This window comes from Rhinolophus sinicus, chromosome 1 (assembly GCF_057876585.1).
Source record: "Rhinolophus sinicus isolate RSI-liver-muscle chromosome 1, RSI-T2T, whole genome shotgun sequence".
Lineage (NCBI taxonomy): Eukaryota > Metazoa > Chordata > Mammalia > Chiroptera > Rhinolophidae > Rhinolophus > Rhinolophus sinicus.
The window spans coordinates 83,175,967-83,191,328 of NC_142501.1; the positions used below are offsets into that span (position 1 = coordinate 83,175,967).

The 15,362-nt window shown below is 39.7% G+C and overlaps 1 long non-coding RNA gene across 1 annotated transcript in view; it reads right to left on the minus strand.

The window, feature by feature from the left end:
- Positions 1–375: 375 nt before the first annotated feature.
- LOC109452869 (uncharacterized) overlaps positions 376–15,362 on the minus strand; it is a 114,021-nt gene continuing 99,034 nt past the window's right edge. The window contains exon 7 of the long non-coding RNA XR_016022439.1: positions 376–5,854. This is a non-coding gene — a long non-coding RNA (uncharacterized LOC109452869). The remainder of the gene's footprint in view (positions 5,855–15,362) is intronic.

Genomic DNA, 15,362 nt, shown 5'->3' on the forward strand with positions numbered 1-15,362 from the left:
ATTAAATCATGATCAATATGACCTTACACGAAACCAGTCCTATGATTGGAATCTAGTTCCTGAAGTTTGAAGTCACTGGGCCAGCAGCAATCTAAGAATAGGCCATTTGTGAAAAACTATATCTGCCCCTGCTTTCTCACTCAGTTAACTGGGGCTGGCTTCCAAATAGTCCATAACTCTCATGCATTGCACTACAAATCAGACCTGATAGTACAAGAAGAAGAAGGAGAAGGAGGAGGAGGAGGAGGAGGAGGAGGAGGAGGAGGAGGAGGAGGAGGAGGAGGAGGAGAAGGAGAAGAAGGAGAAGAGGGAGAGGGAGAGGGAGAGGGAGAGGGAGAGGGAGAGGGAGAGGGAGAGGGAGAGGGAGAGGGAGAGGGAGAGGGAGAGGGAGAGGGAGAAGGAGGAGGAGAATAGATAACATTTGGTGCATACTAAGTACGTGCCAGTTAGTGGCAGCATTCAGAATGCTTTGATAAACTTATGAGGTGAGTACTATTATAATTCCATTTTATGGAAACTGTCTCTCACTAAGAGAATCATTTGCCCTGGACCACCCAACTAGTAAGTGGTTGAGCTGGAATTAAAATCCACAACTTCTTAAATTATTTTAAATTCAGACCTTAGAAAAAAATTGCAAGGATACTTTTCCTGTGCATCAGTGACAAGACCCCCATGAGGCGGTTACCTTCTTTCCTGTCACTACCTGAGTGCACGTGTGAGCCCCAGGGAAGGAGCTAGAGGAAAAGTAAACAGCTACCTCATTCCAGCCTACTCACTTTTCCTGCTATCTCAGGAACCCCTACAGAAACTGGGAGCTGAAAGTAATAAAAAAAAAGTTCGGAGGAAGGTCAGACTTTTTTTTTTCAAGGAGAAGTACGAATAGCTTAGTAATAAAATCCTTTTAAAATTTTTCTTCGCATAATTTAAATTTATGTATGCCTTGGTCCAAAAGTGATCACGAGTAAAATTAAGATACTGTACTTACCAGGACTTTTTATTCACATAGAGATAGAATTTGTGGAAAACATAAAGGGAAATGAATAAGATTTCTTTCCCTCTTTTTTTTATTTCCCAAGGGCCAGCTACCCACGACACTCCATGATAGATGTTCTAATGTTACAAACCCAGGAATCCATGACTTTTTATTAAATAAGAGAAAGCCCACATTCTACGTGTACTCACCTAAAGCTATGAGTCAAATGACCATATATACATTTTATTCCCAAGTAGGAACATTGCAGTTTCTCTGACATTGTTACACAGATTGCCCTTTTAGTCTTTCCTTACAACAGAGTATAATAATGAAGCCCTTTGCCTATATGGAATCAAGATATGATTCCTAAACAACAAAGACTGTAATTGTGTTAGCAGTACAATGAGTCACCCTATCACTTATATCCTGAATAAATGTGAGATGCATCTGTTGAAATGGAATCCGTGGGCTCCCTTTAATGGGCCAAATGTCTCCAAGGACAGAATAGTGGGAGGAAGTGATCCAGCTGCTCAGGCTACAAATCTTTTGTCCTTGAAAGAAAAATCAGGAAAGCATCACGTGAAAAACAAATGTATGTGCTTTACCTTGGGAAAAGATTAACACAGCTTAGTTAAGAACACTGGTCATTTGACTGCTTGCATTTCCATTTATTCCTCACAGGAATTCTGGCAAGAGTGAATTTTCCTTCTTGGTGTGTTTCTCGAACTATGGTTTTCAAACTTTTCCAAGGCCACTTCAGGGAGACCTAAAATCATATACTCTACCTGCCCTACCTACATCTATTGCTACTGCAAAAGAAATGTCACCAAATGAATAGAAAGAAAAGTGTTGTTGCTGATAAAGCACCAAAATATAGCATAAAAATAGTGTACTTTGTGGGGACATATAGTGTATAAAGTGGGGACATCTCAGCAATCTGAATCTGCTCAAGGTATCCCTTGGGTGGCCTTGGGTGATGTGTAAATGCTTTTGGACAAGAGCAAAACTACTTTGTAAGAGGAAAGAGAATTTTCCTTGGGAGAGAAAGTTGGCCTAGGAGTTGAGGGAGAGAAAAAGTACATGTTCTAGAGTTGAAAGGGAGCTTGCAAAAGGGTTGCTGCAAGTCTCCTAGGGTTGACTACACTTTCCTGTCACTCTCACTGCCTCCAGTCTCACTGATGCAGAGTTAGAGGGCCACTCTCTAGAATCTGGGAAGATCATGACTGTGGCTTGCCTCAGCCCTCCTGGAGAGGGAACCTCAAAGCACAAGGGATGCATTAGAAAAGCTGTGCCTCACAGCTCACTGATTTTCTCACCCTGAGAGCCTCAGCCTTAATTTTTTTCCCATTCCACCAAAAGCAGTAAAGAAAAGAGAGCTCCCAACCCTGCTGGGGAAAGGAAATGGCAGAGGCAGCACTGAGGATGACAGAGTAGCTCTGGCAAAGGCCGTGGCAATGGATGAAAGTGCACAGAGGCGCATACTTTGGTGATAGCAGAGGAAAGGAAAATACCAGACAAGCTAAGCAGCTTGGCAGACAGCAAGAGTGGCCAAGAGGGGAAAGCAAACTCTGATCAGTGTGTGCAGGAGACATCTGAGGTATCTCACTCTCTTTGCTGTAAGTAAAGATGGGGTAGGAAATGCACAATGGGTCACTTAGGGATTGTGCTGCTGAAATTAGCCCCTGAGAAGATGGGAGACCTCTGGGGAGTATTAACAGGAGTTAACAGGAGAAAGGTCATCATCAGCATCATAATGAATATTGATTGGGCATTTGCTTTGGCCCAAGCATTGCGCTAAACCCTTTGCATGCATTCCTTCTTCAATCCCCATAACAAGTCGATATTGTACTTCCCTAGAGTGTTATGGTTCTATTACAGATGAGGGAAGGGAGCCCTTGAAAAGTTAAGAATCTTGACCAAGATTGCATAGCCAGTATGTGCTAGCGTGAAGATTGGTCCTTGGGTCCTTCTTACTTCAAAGCTAGCCTCTTTAAATAATTCTGCAGTTGTCCAGCAGACCTGTCTTGTATCTCTCCTGAGGATTTTCATGTATATTCATATTTGTGCATAATTCACGCAACAGAGATTTATGAGCACCTGCTCTGGACCAAGCCCAATGCTCAGCATCGGGGAAATATTTGTGGACAAAAATCAGCAGAGTGCCAGTCCTTCTGGAGCATTCAGTCTAGTGGAGGGGTTAGGCATTAATCAAATAGTTGTACACAGAGATGCAAAACCACAACAGTGATACAAGTTATATAGGATTTTAAAGCAAATAATAGGGGCATTTTCTTAGTCTGAGAGTTCCCTACAAAAGAGACCAGTGAATTGACAATGGAAGAATTAGTAGAAAATAACTAGATTAAAGGGTGGTGTTGAGAAAAGCATTTCATCTTACACTAAAGCCCTGTGGGGGGAAAGGAACAGGACCAGTTGGAGGAAATAATAAAAAGGGAAGAGGGTACTATTGTGACTACAGAAAGAGAGAGAGAGAGATAAAGGATCTATGGCGAGTTTTTAAAAAAGAGAGTCTTAACATATGTTTCAAGGTTGATAGGAAGAATTTAGTAATATTAAAAGCCAACATGTATCTCATCGATCATATGCAAAACAATGTTTTCAATGCTTTACATATATTTGCTCATTTAATCTTTCTTATAAGCCTCTGGGGACAAGGTAATCTTATTATTCTCATTTTATAGATGAGTGGAAACACAAAGTTTAACTCACTGCCCAGCTAGTAAATGTCAGAGCTCCAGGGTCCTTGATCTTAACTAATATGGAATCCTACCTCTAGCTCTTATAGAGAAGGGGATAAATACATTAGAGAAAGTGTAATTAATACATTAAGATGGTAATTCTAAAATACCAGGGCACATGAGAAACAAAAAGTGTGCTCATTAAAATTCAGATCTCCATGCCTTATCTAAATCCTTCCCCGGGTTTCTGAATCAATAGGTCTAGCCTTTTTTAACACTCAGTGCAGATGATTCTGAAGCAAGTGTTCCAGGAACAAAGCTTAAAGAAATATTGCTTTGCTTTAACAACTGGGAAGGACGGGTGCAAAGGCAGGTGGGTTAATATGTTTAGTAGAAGAGCTTGGGGAGTTTCCCTCCGATGGCTTCTATTTATTCTGTGAAGTATAATATAACAAACAAAAACAGTACAAAACAAACCTGGGTATCATCTGAAGGACCCCATCAACTATGAAAGGATTGATAGCAACCCATCCCTGCCTTTGAGAAGCACTGTCACAGTTGATGGCTCCATTACTTGCCCACTCTTGCCTCAAGAGGGGCTTAAAAAGGCTCTATGTCTATTTCTCAAGCAACTGCAGAAAAGAGTGTATATCCTAAAAGATCAATAGGAAGACCAAGTGACTGAGGAAAGACTAGATGAAGAATGGAGATAAACTAAGTTTGCCAAGGATGCAATTCCTTTAAGAGGGAATCAATAAAATCCAGAAGAGGAAAAGATATATTTATGTCTGAAAGGGTGGTAAATGGGAGATTTGGTTTAATTACAGTGTCCTTTTGTTTGCAATGGACATTGTTTAAAACTTTTTTTATCCCAGAATTATTTCCCAGAACTTCCTACCAGGCTCTCAGAACACTGAAATTCACATCTGAAAATTTTACAGGGACAATGAGGGACCATCTGTGGTATTCAACTCATACAGCTATTGGCCTTTCCTCAACTCTGACAACACCAGAGAGCATAAGCCAACACATGCTGTAAGGATGTCATCGGCTGTAGGGAAAACATTCATTATCAGGGAGAATTGTCCAACTCCTAAGTATTCCACTACAAAGGAAAAAAAATCTTACTTAATGGAAATATCAAAAGTGGACTTCTCTTATTTCTTTCATGGGTTCTTCTCAATGCCTATTTCATTCACCTCCAAGTAGCAAATCTAGAACTGGAGTCAGATATGAAGTTCAGGCAACTCTCAACTATCAATTTATAATCTACGTATAACCCAAAAGCTTCATGTATCTAACAATTTCCACTGCCTCCTTTTCATCATCCATAAATAACTTCCCTGGCACCTTTAATCAAAGAAAAAATTACTTTGAGTTTAACCTTGTCTCCCTTCAGCCTGCTACTGTGAACTGAGATGGTCAACACTCAGGTGTTTAGAAGTAAGACTCCCAGTTTCTAATTTTGCATGTAAGGAGCTTGGCAGTCACCATTGTGCTCTAACAACAAATAAAATGCCAAAAAGCTGGCAAAATCAACAATTCTTCTTGGATCATAAGAAAAGGAAGGACAAACTGCTGCCCCCAAGATTGGAGAGACAGACAGGCAGATACAGGGATTGTTGCCTACAGGAGCGAACTCGGCAGCAGAACCATCCTGGGAACCAGTGCTAGGGTAGGGAAACTGAACCACGATTGATGAATTGCTGGGAGCTCAGTGTGGACAATGCTGAGAGTTAAAAACTCCAAAGAGACCCAGTCATGGTGGGGGTTGGGCGGTCCCACAATATTGTGACAAGTAAAAGAGGCACCTCCTATCCAATGAACATAAACTGGGTGCAAATCATAGCATCCCCTCTCCAACACTTCATGTGTTTTGGGGAAGAGGGTATCATTCACCTATTAAACTGGAACTGGATTTAGAACTTCCCGAGGTAACCAGGGAAAAAATGTCCATGAACTCAGGCCAAACCAAAGCCGCCATTCCTGGCCTCATGGGCAGCCAGCCCATCCTTTCGGAAGTGCTTCAGACAGGACTCTGTTGTGTGTCTCCAGCGAGGAAGCTTCCTGTAGGTCAAAGTGTCTCCTGCCCTGCCACCACGAGAATAGCCAGAGCTCCGTCATCTGTGCCCCTCATCCTGTCGAGGGGAATAGTTAGAGAATTCCCATTTAAACAGCGGTGCTGATGGAAAAACAAGAAGAGAAAGAGGAAAATTACAGGACAGTCCAAAGGGTTGTGGAAAATCACTTAAATATGCATAGACATAATACATAATGTACATATACATATAATACAAATATATACCCAATACATAATACATACAATGTATTATAAATATATACGCATATATGTGTGTGCATATGTGGTTGTGTATATTTACATATAATATATACGTGTTATAAATATAAACATGCATATATACATATCTATATGTATATAAAATACTGCCCTCCCCTCCACCCAACACATATTGGCTCTGATTTCACAGTGCTTCAAAGCATAACCAAAAGACTGAAGAGAATTAAAAACACAGAGCAGGTTTTTAGTAGGATGGGTGGTTGTTGTCGAAACTTGATTTGCAAGGCCAGGCTTAGAAGCTGATCCAGCCCACGATAGATGGGTGCCTGAGGAAAGAAATCATTTGGCAATAGCTTCCAACATCCTTCCATCTCCAAACATACAAGTTCAACAACCTACGCTGTTCCCTGATTCTTCCTCCAAATAGGAAGAAACACTTCTGGTAAGACATCTGTTTTAGCTCCCAAATGCCCTCAGAACACACTGAACAGCATAGGACTTGCCTGCTCAGAGGAGGCCAGGATGGGAGAGACATGCTTGGACCCCTTGGGTAGCAGGTATTTCCTTCTATGCCCAAGGGCACCTGGCTTTTGAAGTTGGGAAAACTTCATCCATGGCACATCGATTCTGACATATTTTGATTCTTCTGGACGTTATGAGATATGAAAAGGATGAAGTTCCCTCCCGAAAGGAAAAGGGAGAGTTGAGGAGGGAACTATATAGGTGTGCACATTTTCCTGTTGTCACAAATAATCCCCTTAATGATCGGAGCAGTCTGCAGCAAGTCTACTGTAGGCCTACAGCTGAAAATAGAAATCTCTGCTTTCTTTATGATAATAACGTTGCTAGTGGAAGTGTGTTTGTGAAGTGTAAGTCTCCTTAGATGACTGAAAAGGCCCTGTTTTAAACTGCAGAACGGCCTTGCCTGTCCCAAAGCAAACCTGACAAGCACCATGGTTTTTCTTCCAGCTGTTTTGGTTATTTTCTATCTCCGAGGAGCCCAACCTGTTGTCATCCTGTTAGAATGCACATTTAACTTAAAGGTAAAAAGGACCAATGCAAATTATTGGGATTTAAGCAGTCTAAATAAAAGGCTTCTCCCATGGGCTCGTGTGTTAGAAGCTCAATATGACATAACTAAAGCCAGATGAAAATAGAGAACATAAAGACCCTTTACTACTGGAATGCTCATAAATCCATCTGTCCAGCATTTGAAACTCTCAGCAGCCTGCCTTTGTCTGTCTTTCCAGGTATGCACTCATTTCTTCAAATCACGTCCTTTCCTCCAGCTTCTTCTTGCCTCCTGTTCGCCATGAATTTATTGTCTCACTGGCTCGTTTTGACCTGTCTCTCTACCCTTACCATTGAGATTCTAACCAGCTTGTAGAACCTGGCTCCTTGCAAACTTGAGACTTTAGACCACTGGATTTTCCCTTCTCTGACTTCCATTGCACTCTCTTTTGCATACAATTAACTGACCCTTCAAACTGTTCTGTTCCCTAGTTACTGTGCAAGCAATTGTTTCCCTCAGATATAGTATAGCATATTATATTAGCATTTTATTTGTTGTTAGAGCACAATGGTGACTGCCAAGCTCCTTACATGCAAAATTAGAAACTGGGAGTCTTACTTCTAAACACCTGAGTGTTGACCATCTCAGTTCATGATAGCAGGCTGAAGGGAGACAAGGTTAAACTCAAAGTAATTTTTTCTTTGGTTAAAGGTGCCAGGGAAGTTATTTATGGATGATGAAGAGGAGGCAGTAGAAATTGTTAGATACATGAAGCTTTTGGGTTATACATAGATTATAAATTGCTAAATACATAGATAGTTGAGAGTTGCCTGAACTTCATATCTGACTCCAGTTGTAAATTTGCTACTTGGAGGTGAATGAAATAGGCATTGAGAAAAACCCATGAAAAAACTAAGAGAAGTCAACTTTTGATATTTCCATTAAGTAAGACTTAGTTTTTTCTTTGTAGTGGAATACTTAGGAGTTGGACAATTCTCTCTGATAATGAATGTTTTCCTACAGCCGATGACATCCTTACAGCATGTATTGGTTTATGCTCTCTGGTGATGTGCTTCTTTCATTTGTTACAACCTTTATTTTAAAGTTTATTTTGTCTGGTATAAGTATTGCTACCACTGGGTTGTTTTACTTTCATTCAGTTTTCATGAAATATCTTTTTCCCATCCCTTTACTTTCAGTCTCTGTGTCTCTTGATCTGAAGTGAGTCTCGTGTAGGCAGCAGATGTAAAAGTCTTGTTTTCTTATCCATTCAGCCACCTTATTTTTCATTAGAGCATTTAATCCATTTACATTTAAAGCAATCATTGATACATATGTAGTTATTGCCATTTTATTATTCATATTTTTGTTCTCTCTCTCTCTCTCTCTCTTTTTTTTTTTTTTGACCTAAAGAAGTCCCTCTAACATTCATTGTAGTACTGGTTTGGTGGTGAGGAACTCCTTTAGCTTTTTCTTGTCTGGGAAGGGCTTTATCTGTCCTTCAATTCTAAATGATAGCTTTGCTGGGTAGAGTAATCTTGGTTGTAGGCCCTTGCTTTCATCACTTTGAATATCTCCTGCTAATCCCTTCTGGCCTGTAAAGTTTCTGTTGAGAAATCAGCTGACAATCTTATGTGAGCTCCCTTGTAGGTAATCTACTGCTTCTCTTGCTGCTTTTAAGATTCTTTCCTTGTCTTTAACCTTTGGTATTTTAATTATGATGTATCTTGATGTGGGCCTCTTTGGGTTCATCTTGTTTGGGACTCTCTGTGCTTCCTGGGCTTGTATATATATGTCCTTCACCAGGGTAGGGAAGTTTTCCATCATTATATCTTCAAATAGGTTTTCAACTCCTTGCTCTCTCTCTCCTCCTTCTGGTATCCCTATGATGCAAATGTTGCCATGTTTGATGTTGCCCCAGAGTCCCCTTAAACTATCCTCATTTTTTTTGGATTCTTTTTTCTTTTTGCTGTTTTGATTAGGTGTTTTATGCTACCTTATCTTCTAAATTATTGATTCAATCCTCTGCTTCATCTAATCTACTGTTGTTTCCGCTAATGTATTCATTTCAGTTCTTATATTCCTTATTTCTGACTGGTTCTTTTTTATGTTTTCAATTTCCATTTTTATGTTTCCTATCTCTTTGTTGAAGTTCTCCCGAGATCATTAAGCATCCTTATAACCAGTGTTTGGAACTCTGCCTCTGGTAGATTTCTTGTCTTCATTTTGTTTAGTTCTGTTTCTGGACCTGTGTTCTGTTCTTTCATTTGGGACATGTTTCTTTGTCTCCCCATTTTGGCTGTCTCCCTGTGTTTGTTTCTATGTAGGACTGCTATGTCTCCCAGTCTTAGCAGAGTGGCCTTATGTAGTTGGTGTCATATGGGACCCAGTGGTGTAGTCTCCCTGGTCACCAGAGCTGTGTGTTTCAGGTGTGTCCCTTGTGTGGGTTGTGTGTGCCCTCCTGTTATAGTTGACAGTTGATTGCTGTTTGCTTATCAATGGGAGAGACTGACCCTCAGGCTGATTGTTTGTGAGGATTGGCTGTGACTACAATAGGTGACTATTTTGCAGGGGTTGACCCTACAAAGCAGGGTTCACTTTAAGGGGGCTCTGGTGCCTGCCCAATCTTCTCTTTGGGTATGTCATCCTTGGAGGTGGCTGGGTGATGTTCTGGCCCAGTCCAAAGGTGGTCACTGGGCCTGCCAGCCCCAGAGTCTCCTGGGACGAGACCTGCTACAGGCCAAGTTCAGCAGCATTCTGTGCCCTGCCTGGGGCCACCTGGCATGAGCCACAAAGCAATCCAGAGATGGCTACTGCCCACACGGTGCTTGGAGGTGCCTTGAGAGGCCAAGCCAGGAACAAAGGCTGGCTGTCACTATTGCCCGGCTTAGGACTGCTCAGCCAGAGGTAAAGGACATGCTGAAGCCAGATGCTGCTTGTTAGGTTTTGTGAACCTTTGAGAGACTTTAGAAAAGCCTGCAGCATGAGCCAAGACAGGCCACTTATATGGAAAAGCCACTGGAAGTGGCTTGGGTACTCTGACAAGTTGGGTGGGGCGGGTCTCAGTGAATCACCAGAATGGGGCATATGAAAGGTATTAGCCAGTTTGATGGAGACCTAGATATGGCGTCTGCCTGTGTCTGCATATAGAGAGAGGGAGGGCTCAGAAAACAAACAATGGTTTATGCCAGCTCCTCTGTCCAGGATAAAGTTGCCTCTCCAGTCCTCACTCTGAAGCTAGATAATTCATTTCCTCCCCATATGTCCCTGGCGCCTTTCGAGCTGCTGTCCCAGTGCTGGAGCTCAGAGCAAGTAAATCCATGAATGGTCCCTTTAAGAGGAGCACCTGGGAGTACAGCCACACTCTGTCTCAGCCACATACTCTGCTGTTTTTCACAGCCAGTACTTAGAGGCACTTCTCTCCCTGGCACTGAAATCCTGGGCTGGCGATGGGCTAGAACCCCTCACTCCTCAGGGGGGACTTCTGCAGCAGAAATATTCCTCTCTGTTTTTAATGGTCACACTTGGGTGTGGGACCAGCCCGTTCCAAGTCTCTGCCACCTCTACCAGTCTCAAGGTAGCTTCCTCTGTATATCCATAGTTGCATGGCTTCAGTTCAGCTAGACTTCAGTTGATTCTCAATAATGGTTGTTCTGTGGTTTAATTGTAATTGACATTGTCCTGATGGGAAGTGAGTACAGCATTACGTACTTGACCAGAAATAGGAATGCAATTTTAGATGGGTGATCGGGGAACACATTCTTAACGAGGATGCAGTTGAAATAAACAAAGGGAGCCACCCATAAAAAGGGCTGGAGGGGGTTGTGGAGAAGTCCAGATTGCAAATTAAAAAGGCCTAAGAGGAAACTAGGTAGTATTCCTGAGAAGAAGAAAAAGATAGCTGGTGCATGATGGACAAGGTGATAATAATGAGTTCAGAAAAGAAGGCAGTGGGAGATTGTGTGGGTCCATATTGGCTGGATACACAATGTGGGTTTTATTCTAAAAGCAATGGAAAACGTCTGGAGGACTTTAATCAAGGAAGTGATTTAAGCTGGTTTATGTTTTTAACAAATCTCTCAGTTTGCAGTGTGGAGAATAGAGTGCAGAAAGGTAAGACCAGAGCCTAGAAGCTGACCAGTTGAGATTCCAGGTGAAAGGTGAGAAGATGAGAGAGGCTTGCCTTAGGCTAGTAGCCTTAAAGATAAGAAGTGGTTTGATTGGGACTATATTCTGAAGATAGAGTTGACAAGATTTGGTGATGAATTGAATACAGGTTATGAGGGAAATAAAGCAATCAAAAATAATTGTTAGATTTTTGGCCTAAGCAATTTGATGTCACGTGGCCCTGATGGACCAATGTTTCTATTACATCTCAGCAAATAAACATTATTATTATCTACCAATTATTTAATACTTATTATGTATTGTGTATGTTTTAGCCATTATTTATAATCACTACATAAGCTTAGGAGTTAGGTATTATGACCAGCAGTTAAGGAAAATGAACCTCAGGAGGTTAACTTGACCAAAATCACACAACTCAGGCAGGTTTTAAACAACATCCATGTGACCCAAAAATCTATACTTTCTCCATCCAGTTACAACTCCCTTTATTTGTCCATTGACTTGGAGGTGCATTAGCACTAAAGTCCTTCCTTCAACTGTGTAGGCATAGAATAGAGACTGGACAGAAAGACATAGAAGTGAATGAACTTTATTTCTGTCTGAATGGTGGGATTACATAAGATTTTTTTATTATTATTATTCACACATTTTGGGGAAGTATTTTTTGTTTGGTTATTCCTTGTTTTTGTTGTTTGCTTGTTTCATTATAGTTTCTATAAGAAAAGTTGAGGAATCTAAAGCCAGGTCTGGAGATAACTGAATTTAAATTCCAGCTCTCTACCTTGATATTTATATATCCTTCAGCAAGTTTCTTAGCTGCTAAAAGTGTTAATTTCCTTGTCATTGAAGTGGGTGTAATAATATTTACCTTAAAGTGTTGTAAGGATTAAGTGAGAAATGCAATAAGCATTTAACATAATATCTGTCAAATAGCAAACCCTCAAAAAATAAATGGTATGTATTTTAGCAGTAGCTTCCAAAAGTGAGCACCAGGACACACAAAAAACAATTATCCAAATCAGTATTTTATTCTCTGTAATTTATTTCTACCTCATGATGAGACAACTCTGATAAAAGAAAAAGTTTGCCTAATAACCAAGGAAAATTAGAACCTGGACAAGAATTCTCATTTCCCAATTCCTTGAACACATCCACTAAATCACTAGGTTTTGTGTATAGCATGTATTTTTTTAAACTGCTACCCAATTAATTGCTCCTGGATTCTGTAGGCACCCAAGCCATAGCTGCGACAAACTAGCCATTCAAATGAATAAATTATAAAGTCATATAATTATGCTCAGGGAAGATTCCTTCATTAAATTTCTACCAAGAATATATACTGCTAAAAATTTATTGTTAGCAGAAAAATTGTCAATGTGACCTAAAGAAATATTTTCATTTGGGAATTCTACAATCTCTTAATTTGTGTGTCTTAAAAGAAATATATTTTCTAATCTACTTTATCAAATCACAAAGCATAAAGAATTCTGAAATCTGCAACACAAAGATAGATCACCTCTCCTTAAGGCTAAAATAATTCCCTTGATATAATTGCTAGAATGAGAAGTAGTTCTGGTTGATTATAAAAATCACCATAAGGGTTTAGCAAAAATTATAGATTTCTCCAAATCCAGATTCTCAGAGATTTTGATCAAGTAGATCTGGGGTAGAGTCTAGAAATAAGTGGTTTTTTAAAAGCTGACCATTAGCAACCCCAGTAATAAAAATCAAAGTTGCAATGAGATACCATGTCACATTAGAAGAGTTATAATAAAAAAGATAAGTGTTGGTGAGGATAAGGAAAAATCTGAATTCCCATACACTGGTAGTAGAAATGTAAAACTATTCAGCAGCTTTGGAAGCATTCTAAGAGTCCCTCAAAAGTTTAAATATAGAATTACTATATGACCCAGTAAGTCTACTCCTAGGTATATACACAAAAAAATTGAAAACGTATGCCCAGACAAAAACTTGTATATGAATATTCATAGCATAGCAACATTATTCATAATAGCCAGAAAGTAGAAACAAACCAGCTGCCCATCAAGCAACGAATTGATTAATAAAATGTGGTCTATCCACACAATAGAATATCATTCACCCATAAAAAGCCAGGAAGTACTGATATATGTTCCCAATGGATGAATCTTGTAAACATTGTGTTAAGTAAAAGAAATCAATTACAAAAGACCACATATTATATGATTCCATTTATATGAAATAGCTGGAATAGGCAAATATATAGAGACAGAAAGTAGACTAGTGGTTGCATAAAATTTGGGGGGAAGGTGTAAGATAGGGGAAATGGGGGAATGCACTTCTAATGGGTAGAAAGGTTTTTTGGGGGTGGGTAACCAAAATAGTCTAAAATTGCTTGTGGCAATGGTTGCAAAACTCTGTGAATGTGCTAAAGCCACTGAAATGTACAATTTAAATGAGTGGATAGTATGGTATATTAATTACAACTCAATAAAGCTGTTTTATATATATATATATATATATATTTAAGTTGCCCAGGTGATTTTGATGTGTAGACACATTTGAAAACCACTGTTCTAAGTCCTGGCTACTCTAAGTGTGGTCCATGAACCAGCAGTATCTGCATGACCTGGGAGCTTGTTAGAAAGGCAGCCTCAGTGTTGGGGTGAACCCTGAGAGTCTGCATTCTAATGTAAACAACGGTTCTTTGAAGTGCACAATAAAGTTAGAGAAGCACAGCTCTAGGGTCCTACTTAAAACCTTCTCAGGGCTTGTCTACTCGATCCCAAATCATCAGACCAGATTATTTGGGATCGCATAGACCCCCCCCTTTAATGCCTAAATTGGGTGAGCGTGCTAACATCAAGAGTTCACTCAATTGTGGGAAAATTCACGAAAACCACCTTGGGGAAGCCCCAAAGAGAAGACCTTCATAAATCAATCTCCTCCATATGTCATAGGAGTTTTAAAAGTGTTGCTAGAATCTCACTGGAGAACATACAAGTGTTTTTTATTTTAGTGAGGAGAGAAGAGGATTATGTTACCTGATAGTCAGTCAATCAGAGCCCAGGTAGGGGTTTTAGGTAGTTGCAGTTGAGAGGAAGGTGCATGTTTGCATAATCTGACATATAAGTTGCTCATTGTTTTCTGTTTGTCTTTAGTTATCTTAATGAAAAATTTGTGACTTTTTTACACTGTCAAAAAAGAATTGTGACTTTTCTTTCACAGTCTACGTAGGTCATCTCACGTAGTTTATCATTGTATCTCCAACAGAGTTCCTTTTCATTTTTTATTTCTTATTTTTTCCAGCTTTATTGATGGCATTATGCTAAATGAAATAAGCCAGACATAGAAAGACAAATACTATATGATCTCGCTTATATGTGGAGTCCAAAAAAAATCAAAGCGATAGAACCAGAGAGTAGGGTACCTTTTTAAAAAATTCAGTTCTGCATCACTGAGATGTTATGTTGGACCCTAGGGGCAGTGTTTTCAAGTAGACAGGCTCAGTACGTTCACTGGACATTCCAGTTAATATTTAAGGGTCAACTTAACTCAAATGCAGGTCATCAGGCACTGACACGAAATTGTAAAAGCCAGAAAACATTGCAATAAGGGATTATTTTTATGTTCTTATTCTATTCACAGTGGCTACATCGTACAGTTATTAGATGAACAGTTGATAGACCACCTTAGAATACTTATGAGTTTGTGCAAGTTACTTAAGCATTTTAAGCCTCAGTGTCCTTTTCTTTAAATTGATATAATAGCATCATAAAATTGTAAGGAAAAGGTGGCAAAACGTGCATAAAGTAATTACTACACGTCTTAGAACATAGGAAGCTCTCAGTAATGTTTGCTACTGTTATTATCATCATCTTCAAGATTCTAAAACAGGGATATCAGCAATGTTGACAGCATATTTGCTTTTAAACCATTTATAATCTGACTAAAATTTAATTTTAAAAGATGCAATATATTTCCAGTAAAAGTTGACAATATATAAGGCAAAATGTGTTCATATGTAGAGCTATATGGGACATCAGGTGAATTGCCTGAAAGCCTGACTTAAAGACATTTACCAGGAAAAAGAATAACTGGCCTATGTCCATCTCCTACGGCAATAAAATAAGTCAGTTACCAATAAAAGTGCCTATTAGGGGTTGATGTGGTGAGCTGTGTCCCCCTTGAAATTCATATGTTGAAGTCCTAACCCCTAGTTAGACCCCAGAAAGTGAAGTTATTTGGATATAGCATCATTGTAGATGAAAT